Here is a 15,297-nt window from a genome sequence, read left to right as displayed (position 1 = left end):
TTGGAATTCCTTGAGGAAACGGCAGTCAGCACTGACAAAGGAAATATCTTCTTTTTAATTTTGATTTTCAGGAGATTTTCGTCAACATGCCGTAGAGGAGGTTCCTAAGCAAGACAGAAGCCCGGGGTATTACAGGAAGATACTGGCATGGAGAGCAGACGGGCTGTCAGAAATTGGACAAAGAGTCGAAATAAAGGCGGCCTATTTTATTGACTGCCGGTTACTCGTGGTGTTCAGCAGGGGAATACATGGATCCGCTTCTATTCCTGCTATGTGCAAACTATTTTGACACGGGATTTTTTTTTAAATTTGTGCCCAAGTTTGCAGAGGATACAAAGATAGTTTGAGGGGCAATAGTTTGGAGGAAGCGGTGAGCTTACACTGATTAAGGTATTGGGCAAAGAAGTGGCTGATGAAATATAGTGGGAGGAAGTGAGTGGGCATGCACTTTGGTAAAATGAATAAAGGAGTAGAGTATTTCTAAATGGTGTATAAATTCAAAGCTCGGAGGTACAAAGGGGCTTCCGAGTCTTTGCGCCGGTTTTCTTAGAGATCCACTCGAAGGTTGAGTTAATGATAAATGGACAAATGAAATGTCCACAGTATTTTCCAAACTAATAAAAATAAAAGCAAGGATCCAGAAAACATTTACATCCAGTTGTGAACGAAGTCGCTTTAATAATGTAATTAATCATTTCTGTTGCGGGAGCGAGCATTTGTACCCAGGGTCTAATTTATATCAAACTCCAATCGTCTGCAGTTGCTTTGAAATATTTTTCACTTTTCCTTTTAAATCAGTAAGACCATTGCATCTGAACAACAACATTCCTTAATATTAAAAAAAAAACATTTGGAACTCGCAGCTTTCCCAGTTATAATTGGCATTTACCTATTAAATGCTCCTGATGAAAGGGTGGGAGCGGGTGTGAGGGTAAGCGGGAGATTGAGTGTTTGGTTAGGCTGAGGTTTCTGGTGAGGGAAGGTGAGGGTGAATATGGGGGATGGGAAAATGTGTGTGAGAGTGACTGTGAGGGAGACGGTGAGTAATTGTGAGAGTGAGTTTGACGGTGAGGATTAGAGTTAATATAAAGTGAGGGGGAAGGCAAGGACGAGTGTAAGAGAAAGTTGAGGGAGAGGGTGTGGAAGAGTGATGGTGAGGACGCGCGTGAGAGGCAAGGGTGGGTGAGGGGGAAGGTGAGTGTGTGAGAAGTTAATGGGGCGTTCGTCAGGGAAGTTTTACGGTTAGAGGAAAGAGGGAAGTGAGATCGATTGTGTGGGGGTAACGTGTGGCTGGGGGTAATGCGAGTCTGAGGGTAGGGGACGAGTTGTGGAAGGGAAGGTGAGCGGCAGCTTGAGAGTGTGGTGTCGTGATGCAGAAGGGGTAATTATTTGGAGAGTCAATTATGAGGGAGAAGGATGCAGAGGGCATATAGTATAGGAGGAAGTGTGAGAGTGAGTAGGAGGGAGAAGTAGAGAGCGGGTTGGACGAGGAGTGGGGTAGGATGAAGGGAAGTGTTTGAGATCGAGTGCGAAGTAGAGAGAGCTGGGCGGTGAGTATAGAGAGAGGGCGATGGAGAGCAGATAGCGTGAGGTATAGGGGAGCGTGTGAGAGAGACAAACACAAAAGTAGGGGAGAGAGAACAGAACCGAGAGGTTGAAGGGCAGTGGGAGCAAGCGGAAGAGGTGAGAGGGCGTGAGAAGGAGTGTGAGAATGCAGGTAGAGAGTGTGGGAGAGGGAGAGAGGGGAAATAGGACGAGACAGGGGAGGGGAAGAATTGGGGAGCGGGGGAGAGGTCAGGAGATAAGAAGGGAGGTAAGAAGGGAGCGAGAGATGGGGAGGGATTGAGGAGAGCGATCGGGAAGGAATGGTGGAAGAAGATGGAAGGAAATGGGGAGAGTGCGAAGGCGTGAGTGAATCCCTCCTTGACAGGGAAGCGGCCTCGAACGTCATCTACAAGGTGAACGCTGGAAAGGTCGAATGCGGTGAATGTGAATCTTGGTATCGAAGTTGCAATAATGATGAGCACCGTTTCATCTGTGAGAAGTTTGTATCTTTGTGCCCGTATAGTCCTGTGAAGATCCGGGGTCTCTGTCCCGTGGGGTCCCGTGGAGCTGACGTAAATCCAAGGACATTACCCCAATTCCCGCGCTCTCCCAGACTCCGACAAACCCATCCACTCTGCTCCTCGCCTCTACCCTATTCTCCTCTCTCTTACTCTTACTCGGCATCTCACTCTCTGTTTACCCTCAAATCCCCAAACTCGTCTCCATAACTCCACCCCTGTCATCTCCCTCTATTTCATCCCCAGTTTTCCTCCCCACACTGTCCTGCCTCCCTCTCCCAGCATCTTTGTGATATGGTGCAACTCAAACTACCTGCGTCTCAATATCACCAAGACCAAGGAGATGGTGGTGGACTTTAGAAGATCTAGGCCCCATATGGAGCCAGTGCTCATTAATGGAGAATGTGTGGAGCAGGTTGAGACCTACAAGTATCTGGGAGTACAGTTAGACGAGAAGCTTGACTGGACTGCCAACACAGATGCCTTGTGCAGGAAGGCACAGAGTCGAATGTACTTCCTTAGAAGGTTGGCGTCATTCAATGTCTGTAGTGAGATGCTGAAGATGTTCTATAGGTCAGTTGTGGAGAGCGCCCTCTTCTTTGTGGTGGCGTGTTGGGGAGGAAGCATTAAGAAGAGGGACGCCTCACGTCTTAATAAGCTGGTAAGGAAGGCGGGCTCTGTCGTGGGCAAAGTACTGGAGAGTAGCTGAGTGAAGGGCGCTGAGTAGGCTACGGTCAATTATGGATAACTCTGAACATCCTCTACATAGCACCATCCAGAGACAGAGAAGCAGTTTCAGTGACAGGTTACTATCGATGCAATGCTCCTCAGACAGGATGAAGAGGTCAATACTCCCCAATGCCATTAGGCTTTACAATTCTACCGCCAGGACTTAAGAACTTTTTAAAACCTATTATTAATGCTTTCTGAGACGGTGATTTAGATGCATATCATATTTTTTTTACTGAGTTAAGTATTGTATGTAATTAGTTTTGCTACAACAAGTGTATGGGACATTGGAAATAAAGTATCTATCTATCTATCTATCTATCTATCTATCTATCTATCTATCTATCTATCTATCTATCTATCTATCTATCTATCTATCTATCTATCTATCTATCTATCAAAGGACTGTATCGCATGTTTACCACCTGACTCATTATCCGTGACTTATCCGCCCTGAGATTTGTATCTTTGCAGGACCGGTACGTCGCAAGAATGTAAAATTAATGCAGGATTGAAAAAAGATAATAAATGCTGCAAAACCGTCGAACCGGTACTCATACATTCAGAAATATGCTGGCGGAGGGGAAGCAGGTGTTCCTGGGTCATTGAGTTTGCAGGCTCCTGTGCCTCTTCTCCGATGGTGGAAATGAATAATAGGGCGCCCGTTCCCGGGTGATCGGCCTCAGTGATGGATCCCGCCTTCTCACCGCTGCCCTCGATGCTGGGGAGGGTTGTGCCCGTGATGGAGCCGGTGGTGTCCACACCCTTCTCTGGCCTCTGGCGCCCTCGTGCGGTGCAGCATCCGCGCTAGGCGCCGATGCAACAGGTCAGAATGCGTGGGTGTTCCGTATCCCATAACGGGTTAAAAAGAACCAGCAGAAATGGACACACCAGGAGTCTGAGTCTTCCGTTATAAACTCTATTTTATTAGTAACTACGTGAGTACGGTAATATCAAACAAGATAAGGTAAGCAGACTAGCAGAGTATATGCGTATATCGGTGAGTAGATAAAGTTTCCAAGCTTCTCCAGCTCAGATGGTTAGCTGACACAGTCTGACGGTGGGATGGTAAGTAATCAGTTCAGTTCTGGAAATTGGTTTGAGTAGAGTTGGAGAGAGGGGGATAGAGTGTGGATTTATGTTCCAGTGCCGGTGCCGATCCTTCACTAATTTAAAAGTCACTAACTTGTGACGATAGGAAGGGGGATGCCGGTCTTCCACGGTAACGCTGTCAACCCAGGCCAGGGTTGAACACACAGATAGCGTTCCACCGGTCACTCCTTAGTCCACAGTGTGAGCAAACATCCCCACCCCTGTTGTGGGCACACCAAGCCCACCAGAGTCCCCCATGCCTCTGGAGTTGTGTGTCTCCTGTGTGTCTTCTGTGTCTGACTGAAAAGTCAACTGAGCTTGTATATATCTCAGCAGTGCAGACCACCAGCTGTCCATCATTTAGCTCCGTCTTTCAGTTTCGAAAGCAACTCACAGACTCTCTCTCTCATCCCTGTTGCTGAACTAGTACACAAGCTGTTCTATCTCTCTCGGTCGCTCTCTCTCTCTCTCTCTCTCTCTCTCTCTCTCTCTCTCTCTCTCTCTCTCTCTCTCTCTCTCTCTCTCTCTCTCTCTCTCTCTCTCTCTCTCTCTCTCTCTCTCTCTCTCGCTTTTGAAAGAACAGTCCACTTTGGAATAGTCCAGATCTCGCCCCGACTTCTCAGATGCACCTGTTTCGGGGGCAAAGATTACCCTTTACGTGGATTGCAGCTCCACAGTCTGTGGGACCGGGGAACGCCTCTGCGGATATGCTGATTTCCTCAAGGTTAATTTATTGTTGGAGTCGGTGGTGAGGAAGGCAAATACAACGGTGGCATTGCTTTCCAGAGGACTGAAAAATAAAGAGAATCATTCAATTTTAAGTCGTTATTCGGAGGCATAATCTGGGGTATTATGAGCAGATTTTGGTCCCTTATGAAGGGAAGGATGTGTGGACGTTGTGAAGGGTGAAAAGGAGTTTCGCGAAAATGATTCCGGGATTAAGGAGCGTTCGATGAATCTGGGCCTGTACATTCTGGGATTCTGATGAATGAGTGATGACGTCATTGAAACCTATCAAATGTTGAAAGTCCTCGATAGAGTGAATGGAGAGAGAGATGGCGGGGGAGACTAAGGCCTGCGGGGACAGCCTCAGCATGCAGGGATGATAATTTAGAAGGTAGGTTCGGAGGGATTTCTTCTGCCATCAGGGGTGATTGGAGGAATTCCTTGCAGCAGGCGGCGGCGGAAACCAAGTCACTGTGTACATGCAATACATCGGTAGACCCAGGTAAAAGATTCTGCTGAGGGAATTAAGCAGCTATGGACTTAAATACCCCGAACCAAAAAGGAGGTACTCTCCTGGTTACTGCCTCAGCCATGTGAAATTGGCTTAAGGTAAAGAAGTCTAGAGAGTTAAATGCGTGGCTCAAGGATTAGTGTGGGAGAAGTGAGTTTGAATTCATGGGAAATTGGCATCAGTATTGGGGAAGGAGGGAGATGTTCCAATGGGAAGGGCAACACCTGAACCCTGATGGGACCTGGACCCCACCGAGTCGCAGATCGAGGGGGTGTGTTCAACAGATTGGCGGAGTTTAGATAAAGTAAAAGTGATAAGTGTGGAGGAAGTTAAAGTAAAATCAAAAGACAAAAGTAAGAGCGGAGTTTAGTGAATCGAAGAAAATTCAAGTGTAAAGAGAGAAACATGACATGATTCTAAATACACAATGGGTGTGAAAGCACGTTATCTGAATGCCCGTAGTTTTCCAAATAAGGTCGGTGAACCTGTGGCACAAATCAGTACAAAGGGGGATGATTTAGTGGCCATTTTCGAGAACTGGTTGCAAGGTGGAGAGAATTGGGAATTCAATATCCAAGGATATCAGTTAATAAGAAACAATTAGCCGGAATGTAAAGGAGGTGGGCTAGCGCTCTGAATTGAGGATGAGGTCAGGGCGATAGTGGGAGTCGATATAAGATCGAAGGAGAAGAATGGTGAATCCACCTGAGTAGAGATAATGAATAGTCATTCAAACACGAAGAAGGTGCCAAGTTCCCGACTGGACAGAGGCAGGCAACCACGTTTCGGCACTCCCATTCCCGGGAGAGTGGTTAGCTGTCACCTTCGATTTGAGACTCAGACTGCCAATTATTGCCTGTCAGCACTGCTTCATGGAATGTCTATCGGTGAAGGCATCGCGCCGAGCACTCAGTGCTCAACCGTAAGAGATCCATTTCCAGTACGACTGTTGGTGATCTTGCCTTTTGGATTCCAGCACTGTAGACTAGTTTATTGCGAGTCTAAGCCGGAGTGTATTCTAGACTCTACTCGGGCCTTCCCTTCTCCACCATCCATATCTCTCTCGGTACAGAGGGGATTGCAAGGTTAGGGGTTTGAGGGATAGTTGTCTGTCATTGAAGACTCGCGAATTTCTCCGGATGTACTGTGGAGAGCGTTCTGACTTGTCGCATCGCCGCCTGGTGTGGAGGCTGCAACGCAGAGGGTCGCCAGATGCTGCAGAGGGTTCCAGGCTCAGCCAACCCCATCACGGGCACAACCCTCCCCTCCATCGAGGACATGTTCAAGAAGGAATGCCTCGGGAAGCCCACATCCATCAGCAAGGACCCCCTCCAGCCGGGAAATGCCCTGTGCTCATCGGTAGCATCAGGGAGGGGGTACAGGCGCCTGAAAACTCAACAATTTACATGCAGTTGCTTCTCCTCCGCCATCACATTGCGAACGCTCCCTGAACACTTAAACACTCCCTCGGGATTCACCTTAATTTCAGTATTTATTAGTTTTCCCAATTTACGTTAATTGTACATCTTTGCGGCGTGCTGAGGTCATGTTGGAGCTGTACACGACGTCGGTGAGGCCTCACTTGGAGGGCGGTGTTCAGTTCTGGTCTCCCTCCTGTAGGAAAGATGCCACTGAGGTGGGAAGAGTGCAGAGGGAGATTAACGAGGATGATGCCGGGACTACAGGGTCTGGATTATGGAGAGAAGGCAAGGATGGGACTTAGTTCCTTAGAGCGTGGGCAAGAAGCCAGGAGAGGCACAGATAGGGTGAATGTGCAGTGTCTTTTCCCCCTAGGTTGGGGAATTGAGAGGCAGAGTCCGCAGAATTGAGGTGAGAGTGTGTGGAGAGAACGGAGAGAGGAGAGGCAGATAATGGGGTCCGAGGGGAAGAGGTGGTGTGGAAAAGGAATGTTAGAGAGAAGATGGGGGAAACGAGAAAAGGAGCGGAAAGTGGGAGTAAATGGGAGGAGCGGGGAGAGCGGGGCAGAGAGGGGAGAGGGATCGCAGCGGGAGAGAATGGGATTGCGAGTGATGGAGGAGTCTGGGCTAGGAAGCAGCGGAGGAGAGGGTGTTAGGGGATGAAAGGATGTGGGAGTAACAGTGCGGTAGATTGAATGGGGAGAAGTGGGGTGCAGTCACTTGATTCAAATCGGCCCGACAGGCTGTTGACAGAGAGCTTGGATCTCTTCAGGAATATCCGGGTATAAATGTGCCGACTTCTCACAGATGAATCTGTATGCACTGTTACAACTGTAACCCTGTGAGTGCAAGTTGCACTCTCTGCAGGTGTGCCATTTAGAGAACATCTTGTACAGAAGATCAGAGGCCACATTCCTATCAATGAGAGGTAGATAATTTCACCAGAGGCAAAACAGATCCAGCAAACAACCGGAGACCGTCGCCAAACTAATCCCACTAATCTGCGCTCTCCCCACAGCCCCTAGTCAGCCTCTAAACTAATCCCATGATACCGTGCTCTCCCCACAGCCCCTAGTCAGCCTCTAAACTAATCTCAAGATGCCGCGCTCTCCCCACAGCCCCTAGTCAGCCTCTGAACTAATCTCAGTATACCGCGCTCTCCTTACAGCCCCTAGTCAGCCTCTAAACTAATCTGATGATATCGCGCTCACCCCACAGCCCCTAGTCAGCCTCTAAACTAATCCCATGATACCGCGCTCTCCCCACAGCCCCTAGTCAGCCTCTAAAATTACTCCCATGATACCGTGCTCTTCCCACAGCCCCTAGTCAGCCTGTGAAATGATCTCATGATATCACGCTCTCCCCACAGTCCCTAGTCAGCCTCTAAACAAATCCCATGATACCGCGCTCTCGACACAGTCCCTAGTCAGCCTCTGAACTAATCCCATGATACAGCGCTCTCCCCACAGCCCCTAGTCAGCCTCTGAACTAATCCATTGATACCGCGGGTCAGTTCCTAAATCAATCCCACTACCCCATACTCCCCCGACAACCCTGCATCAATCAACAAGCTAATCCCACTGTCCCACTCTCTGCCCACGGCCTTCTGTCAGTCTCCAAACGTACTCCACACCCCTACTCTCTGCCCACAGCCTCGTGTCAGTCCCAGACCACGGAGATATAACCATCCAAAGCTCACCCGTCTCCACATTTTCCAATCCAGTAAGTTCTGAATAGAGTGACGATAGAGATGGAAACAAAATCCTGTGAAATGAAGTCCCTTCGATTAATGTGCATGTAACGCCCTGGGAAATGTTTCACTGCTAATGTAATGGTTTCTCTGTAGCAGCAGTGTGTTTGTGTTATGACGAGAGATAACCGGGGCTTTGGAATATGTGGCGTCCCCTGATGGGAGGGGTTTTCTTTCCTGTGAGCCCGAGAGCGAGGGATTCGCGGGCTTTTGTTCGGCAGAAGATGGAGAGAGAAGATGCCAGAACGGGGAAATCGTAGACTGCAGGCCTGAGCGGACTTGGAATGGGGTCGGGAGCTGACCACGCCCGGGTGAAATCGATGGGGAACGGACGGACGGGAAAACCGTGAGCTCCAAGGAGCGCATTCGACTGTTTTGTTAAAATGGATCCAATTTCCCTTTGTTTTCTGTACTGACCCTGTAGTCAAATGAAGAATCATATACCCAGTAGTTCATTTGCAAATGGGATTGATTTGTAACCGTGATTGATTTCGTGGGATTGATTTGTAACCGGGCTACACATCCGCACAAAAGAAGATTTCTCTGTTTGGCCGCGCCGCGCCAAACTCATACAGATCGTACCTGAGGATTATAGTTAGCCTCTCTCCAAGTCTGACCACGGGAAACGTGAAGAGAAGAGACACAGATGAAATCACCCAGTGTGTGATGGGACGGTGTGTTGGGAGATTCACTCTGTGTCTGACCACGGGAGTGTGTGATGGGACGATGTGGAGGGAGATTCACTCTGTGTCTGACCCCGGGAATGTGTGATGGGACGGTGTGGAGGGAGATTCACTCTGTGCCTGACCCCGGGAGTGTGTGATGGGACGATGTGGAGGGAGATTCACTCTGTGTCTGACCCCGGGAATGTGTGATGGGACGGTGTGGAGGGAGATTCACTCTGTGCCTGACCCCGGGAGTGTGTGATGGGACGGTGCGGAGGGAGATTAACTCTGTGTCAGTCCACGGGAGTGTGTGATGGGACGGTGTGGAGAGGTATTCACTTTGTGTCTGACCCCGGGAATGTGTGATGGGACGGTGTGGAGGGAGATTCACTCTGTGCCTGACCCCGGGAGTGTGTGATGGGACGGTGCGGAGGGAGATTCACTCTGTGTCAGTCCACGGGAGTGTGTGATGGGACGGTATGGAGGGAGATTCACTCTGTCTCTGACCCCGGAAGTTTGTGATGGGACGGTGTTAAGGGAGATTCATTCTGTGTCTGACCCCGGGAGTGTGTGATGGGTCGGTGTGGAGAGGTATTCACTTTGTGTCTGAACCCGGGATTGTGATGGGACGGGGTGGAGGGAGATTGACTCCGTGGCTAACCCCAGGAGTGTGTGATTGGACGGTGTGTAGGGAGATTCACTCTGCGTCTGACCCCGGGTGTGTGTGATGGGATAGTGTGGAGGTGGATTCACTCTTTGTCTAACCCCGGGAGTGTGTGATGGGACGGTGTTAAGGGAGATTCACTCTGTGTCTCTAACCCCGGGAGTGTGTGATGGGACGGTGTGGAGAGATATTCACTTTGTGTCTGAACCCGGGAGTGTGATGGGACGGCGTGGAGGGAGATTGACTCCGTGGCTAACCCCAGGAGTGTGTGATTGGACGGTGTGTAGGGAGATTCACTCTGTGTCTGACCCCGGGTGTGTGTGATGGGACGGTGTGGAATTATTCCATCTTTGTTAGACTTCGGGACACACTTACCTCTTCCTCGCTTGAATTTATTTCGAGGAGCCTTGCATCAAAGTTTGAACAATGTTCCCTCGCTACATCATAAGGCTTATACAAGGAAGATACGAAATAACACCGATTCCCGTTTTCGATCCAGTTCGGAGGACATTTCTGCTCTGCAAATCAGTAACAAAAAACAAACAAACTGTATTTCCCTCCATAACTCCCATTGCACCGACTGGGATCAAAAAAAGTCAACTTCCCTCCTCAACGACCGATACCGGATTGAGGCAGCTGGCGTTGCTGCTTTCACTCCTTCCCATCACAGACACCCGGGGTCAGATACAGAGTGAAACTCCCTCCGTACCGTCCCATCACACACTCCCGGGGTCAGACACAGAGTGAATCTCCCTCCGCACCGTCCCATCGCACACTCCCAGGGTCAGACACAGAGTGAATCTCCCTCCACACCGTCCCATCACACACTCCCGGGGTCAGACACAGAGTGAAACTCCCTCCACACCGTCCCATCACACACTCCCGGGGTCAGACACAGAGTGAAACTCCCTCCGTACCGTCCCATCACACACTCCCGGGGTCAGACACAGAGTGAATCTCCCTCCGCACCGTCCCATCGCACACACCCAGGGTCAGACACAGAGTGAATCTCCCTCCACACCGTCCCATCACACACTCCCGGGGTCAGACACAGAGTGAAACTCCCTCCACACCGTCCCATCACACACTCCCGGGGTCAGACACAGAGTGAAACTCCCTCCGTACCGTCCCATCACACACTGTCGGAGTGAGACACAGAGTGAATATCCCTCCACACCGTCCCATCACAGACACCCGGGGTCAGATACAGAGTGAAACTCCCTCCGCACCGTCCCATCACACACTGTCGGAGTGAGACACAGAGTGAATATCACTCCACACCGTCCCATCACAGACACCCGGGGTCAGACACAGAGTGAAACTCCCTCCACACCGTCCCATCACAGACACCCGGGGTCAGATACAGAGTGAAACTCCCTCCGCACCGTCCCATCACAGACACCCGGTGTCAGATACAGAGTGAAACTCCCTCCGCACCGTCCCATCACACACTGTCGGATTGAGACACAGAGCGAATATCCCTCCACACCGTCCCATCACACGCTGTCCGAGTGGGACACAGAGTTAAGCTACTGCCACAGTGTTTAGTCGCACACTCGAGGGATCAGAGACAGTGTAGCTCCTTCATCACCGTCCGATTACTGACACCCGGAGAAAGACATGGAGTGAAGGTCTTTCTCACCCTCTCAGGACACACGCGCAGGTTCAAAAACAGTGTGCACCGTCCGCACCGTCTCATCACACTCTCGCGGGATCAGACACTGAGTGAATCTCTCTCCACACCGTCCCATCACACATTCCCGAGATCAGACATGCAATGAGACTACCTCGGCACCGTCCCATCACAGGATTCCTGTGTCATTTATAGAGTGACAGTTCCTGCAGGCCATTCAATCACACACTTCCTAACGGGTCAGACTCAACCCAGAATGTTCCGTCACACACTCTCGGGGACAAACGAAGTATGAAGCTCTTGTCTCACGCCATGTCATACTCTCCCGATGTCAAACACAAAGTGATGATCCTTCCACACTGTCCCATCACACACGACACTAACCCTAACCCACTTTATCGCACAGTCCTTGGGTCAAACATGAAGTGAAGTTCATTGCACACTTTCCCATCACAGGGCCCTGCGGACAAACACAGAATGCAACTCCCTCCACCCTACCCCAATACACCCGTCCGTGATCAGATCGAAAATGAATCACTATCTGCTTCATCCCGCAGCACACACCCGTTGTCAGGCACAGTTTGATGCTCCTTCTAGCCGGTGACATCACACAACACAAGGGTTAAAAAACGAGAGACGTTCCCTCCGCACCGTCCTCTCACGGAGTTATCTGACACAGAGCGGAACACCATCCAGGCACGCGTCACCGTTCCCGGTGTCAGACAAACACATAACGCCCCCCGCCCCCACCAAAGGCACTCACCCACCCTCCCATCCCGCAGTAGCTTCTCATCACAGGTAACTGTGTCAAACACAGAGTCCCATCATACACAGACGGGGTGAGACACAGATTTAAGCTCCAAACACACCTTCTGATCACACATTAACACCGTCAGACGCAGACTGAATTTCTCTCTCCACGGACCCATCACACACTTCAGGCGTCTGACGTGGAGAGAAGCTCCCTGCATACCCATTTTATACGCTTCAGGTGTCAGAAGTGGGGTGAAGCTCCCGTCCCCACTGTCCCATCACACACTCCCGGAGTGAGACACATAGTTTTTCTCCCTCTAATAAGCCTCGTCACGCACTGCCTGGGTCAGACACAGAGTGGATCTCTCTCTCCAGGGCTTCATCACACACTCCAGCGTTCAGACCTGTAGTTAAAATTCCTGCACACCGTCCCGTCACACTCTTCCGGGGTCATATTGTCCGTGCTACTCTTTTCAAACCGTCTCATCACACACTCCTGGGATCGGATACAGAGTGAGTCTCCCTCCGCATCGCTCCTCACACACTCCCTGGGTAACACACACAGTGAAGTTCCCTTTACATCGTCCCATTACTCACTCTCGGATTCAGACACAGAGTGAGGCCCCCTCTGCACTGTTTCGTCACGCACTCCCAGATTCAGAGTGAAGCTCTCTCTCCACGTTGCCATAACACACTTCAGGGGTCAGACATGGGGTGAATCTCTCTGGGCAGTGTCCCATCACACAATCCCGCTGTCAGACACAGAGTGAAGATGGATCCATACTTTCCCATCAGACACTCCCAGTGTGAGACATAGCGTAAAGCTGTAATGTTACGTCTCACATTCCCGTGGTCAGACACAGAGTGGATCCACCTCCAGAGCGTGCCATCACACTCTCGTGGATTCAGTGACAGAGTGAAACTTCCTCCACCTAGCCCCATCGCGCACTCACCGGGTCAAACACAGAGTGAATAACCTTCCATACTATCTTTCACTCACTCCCGATGTCAAGGACAGAGTGACGTTTCCTCTCTCCATGCCTGCCCGGTGATGAGGAGCGGGTGAAAGAGGGAGATGGTGCCTCACCTCTTCTGCTGATCAACAATTCACAGATTTGAGCCTTGGTTTCGTTGACAGATCTGTACTTCGTTTCCATCTCCGTGAACTGGTGACGGAGATCGCTGTGCATTCGTTTAAGATCGGACAGATTAGAGTTGAGCGCAGAAAGGTTCTTGAGACAGATTGTCTGGGAGAGATCCAGGTGGGAAATTTCCGATATCTTGGATTGAAGAGTTGAGTTTAACTCATTGCAGTTTCGGTCGGTGGTGATCTCTGACTGACGAATCTGTGATACTGAGAGAGATGGTGAAGAATGTTTAGAATTTAGAGTGATACGGTACTCAGCGTCACACTGCGGAACGGGTCACAGAGAGTGTGGTATCAGTGTCACGGGGAAGGGTGTCACAGTGAAGGATGTGCTGGTGGCAAAGTGAGAGGCGTCGGCGCCATCTGAGGGCTAATCACTGTCCTGGTGAAGGTTGTTTTGTTGTTACAGTGGGTCTGTGTCAGTATCTTGGTGATAATCGATTCCCTCTCTCGGCGCGGAGCATGTCCGAGTTGCTGTGAGGGACCTGTCTGTGTCACTGTGATAGGAGTTTCTGTGTCCATGCGAGAGGTGTACCGGGTCACAATGAAGTGTATGTCGATGATAAGGCGAGGAAAACGTCAGAGTGAGGGAAATGTTAGAGTGAGGGGTCTGGCAGTGTCACGGCGTGTTGAGTATCGGTGTAATGTGTGGGTGCTGGTCTCATTGAGAGGAGTGTGTCTGGGTCACCGTGAGAGGCATGTCATGACCACGGTGTGTATCCGATTGTCACGTTGAGGTGTGTGTCCGTGTGATGGAGAGGACTAAAGCAGTGTCATTGGGAATTTATGAGTCGGTATCACGGTAAGGGTTTTGCCTATGTCAGGGTGAGGTGTGGGCAATTGCCTCAAAGTTAATTTAAAGTTGAGTTCAACTCATGGACTGACAGTCGACGTTGGTGTTTGTTCCTGTTCATCTCCTGATTTTCTTCCCAAAGGAGTTTCTAGTTTCGGTCAGAGGTGATCTGAGATGGTGAAGGATGTTTGGCCTTCATAGTGCGTCAGCGTCAGCGTCAAGCTGTTGAGCGGGTCACGGAGAGTGGTGTGTCAGTGTCACGGTGAAGGGTGCGGTGGCACAGTGAGGGGCGTCGGCACCACCGTGAGCTACGTGTCTGGGACAATATATTTGGTTACCAGCGAGTTTTCTGTTGGTCTCACGATGGGGGTTGCGTCACTATCGCGGTGATAGTTGATTCCCTGTCACAGCGAATCGGTGCTTCAGAGAGAGACGTGTAGCTGTCATTGTGATAGGTGTTTCTTGGTCCATGTGGGAGGTGTACGGGTCACATCGCCGTGTATCTCTATGTCACAGTGAGAGATATGTCGGGGTCACAGTGTGAGGTTTGACGGTGTTACAGTGAGAGAATCGTCGGTGTCAAAGAGTTTGGTGAATTGGTGTGACATTAGGAAAAATGCTCCACCTCCACACGTCCCATCACACTGTACTGGATCCAGTGATAGTGTGAAACTACCACCATGCAGCCCCATCACAGACTCACCGGGTTAAGCACAGAGTGAATCTCCATCCATGCCATCTTTTCACACACTCCCGATGTCAAGCACAGAGCGACGCTTCCTCTCTCCATACCTGCCCTGTGATGAGGAGCGGGTGAAAGAGGGGATGATGGCTCACCTCTTCTGCTGGTCAACAATTCACAGATTTGAGCCTTGGTTTCGTTGACAGATCTATACTTCGTTTCCATCTCCCTGAACTGGTGACGGAGATCGCTGTTCATTCGTTTAAAATCGGATAGATTAGAGTTGAGCGCAGAGAGATTCTTGAGACAGGTTCTCCGGGAGAGATCCAGGTGGGAGTTCTCCGATATCTTGAATTGAAGGGTTGAGTTTAACTCATTGCAGTTTCGGTCGGAGGTGATCACTGACTGACGAATCTGTGATACTGAGAGAGATGGTGAAGGATGTTTAGCGTTAGCAGTGACACGTGAGTCAGCGTCACACTACCTTGTGATAGGTGTTTCTGGGTCCATGTGAGAGGTGTAACGGGTCACATCGCAGTGTATCTCTATGTCACGGTGAGAGATATGTCGAGGTCACCGTGCGAGGTTTCACGATGCTGCTGTGAGAGACGCGACTGTGTCATAGTGTTTGCTGAATCGGTGTTACATTAGGAAAAATGTCGATGTCACGG

The 15,297-nt window shown here is 50.2% G+C and overlaps 1 long non-coding RNA gene across 2 annotated transcripts; it reads right to left on the bottom strand.

Annotated features, from left to right (window-relative positions):
* Nucleotides 1-8,237: 8,237 nt before the first annotated feature.
* Nucleotides 8,238-14,897, bottom strand: LOC140720749 (uncharacterized). Of its 2 annotated transcripts, none has more exons than XR_012097247.1 (3): nucleotides 14,782-14,897; nucleotides 9,994-10,136; nucleotides 8,238-8,303 (listed from the first exon to the last, which is right to left on the bottom strand). It is a non-coding gene; the product is annotated as an uncharacterized lncRNA (long non-coding RNA). The 2 variants fall into 2 exon arrangements; XR_012097248.1 differs by lacking the exon at nucleotides 14,782-14,897 and adding an exon at nucleotides 13,092-13,156.
* Between the last annotated feature and the right edge of the window lie 400 nt (nucleotides 14,898-15,297).

This window comes from Hemitrygon akajei, unplaced genomic scaffold (assembly GCF_048418815.1).
Source record: "Hemitrygon akajei unplaced genomic scaffold, sHemAka1.3 Scf000046, whole genome shotgun sequence".
NCBI lineage: Eukaryota > Metazoa > Chordata > Chondrichthyes > Myliobatiformes > Dasyatidae > Hemitrygon > Hemitrygon akajei.
The sequence above is the reverse complement of the archived record's forward strand: the minus strand, read 5'-3'. Positions and strand labels throughout refer to the sequence as shown.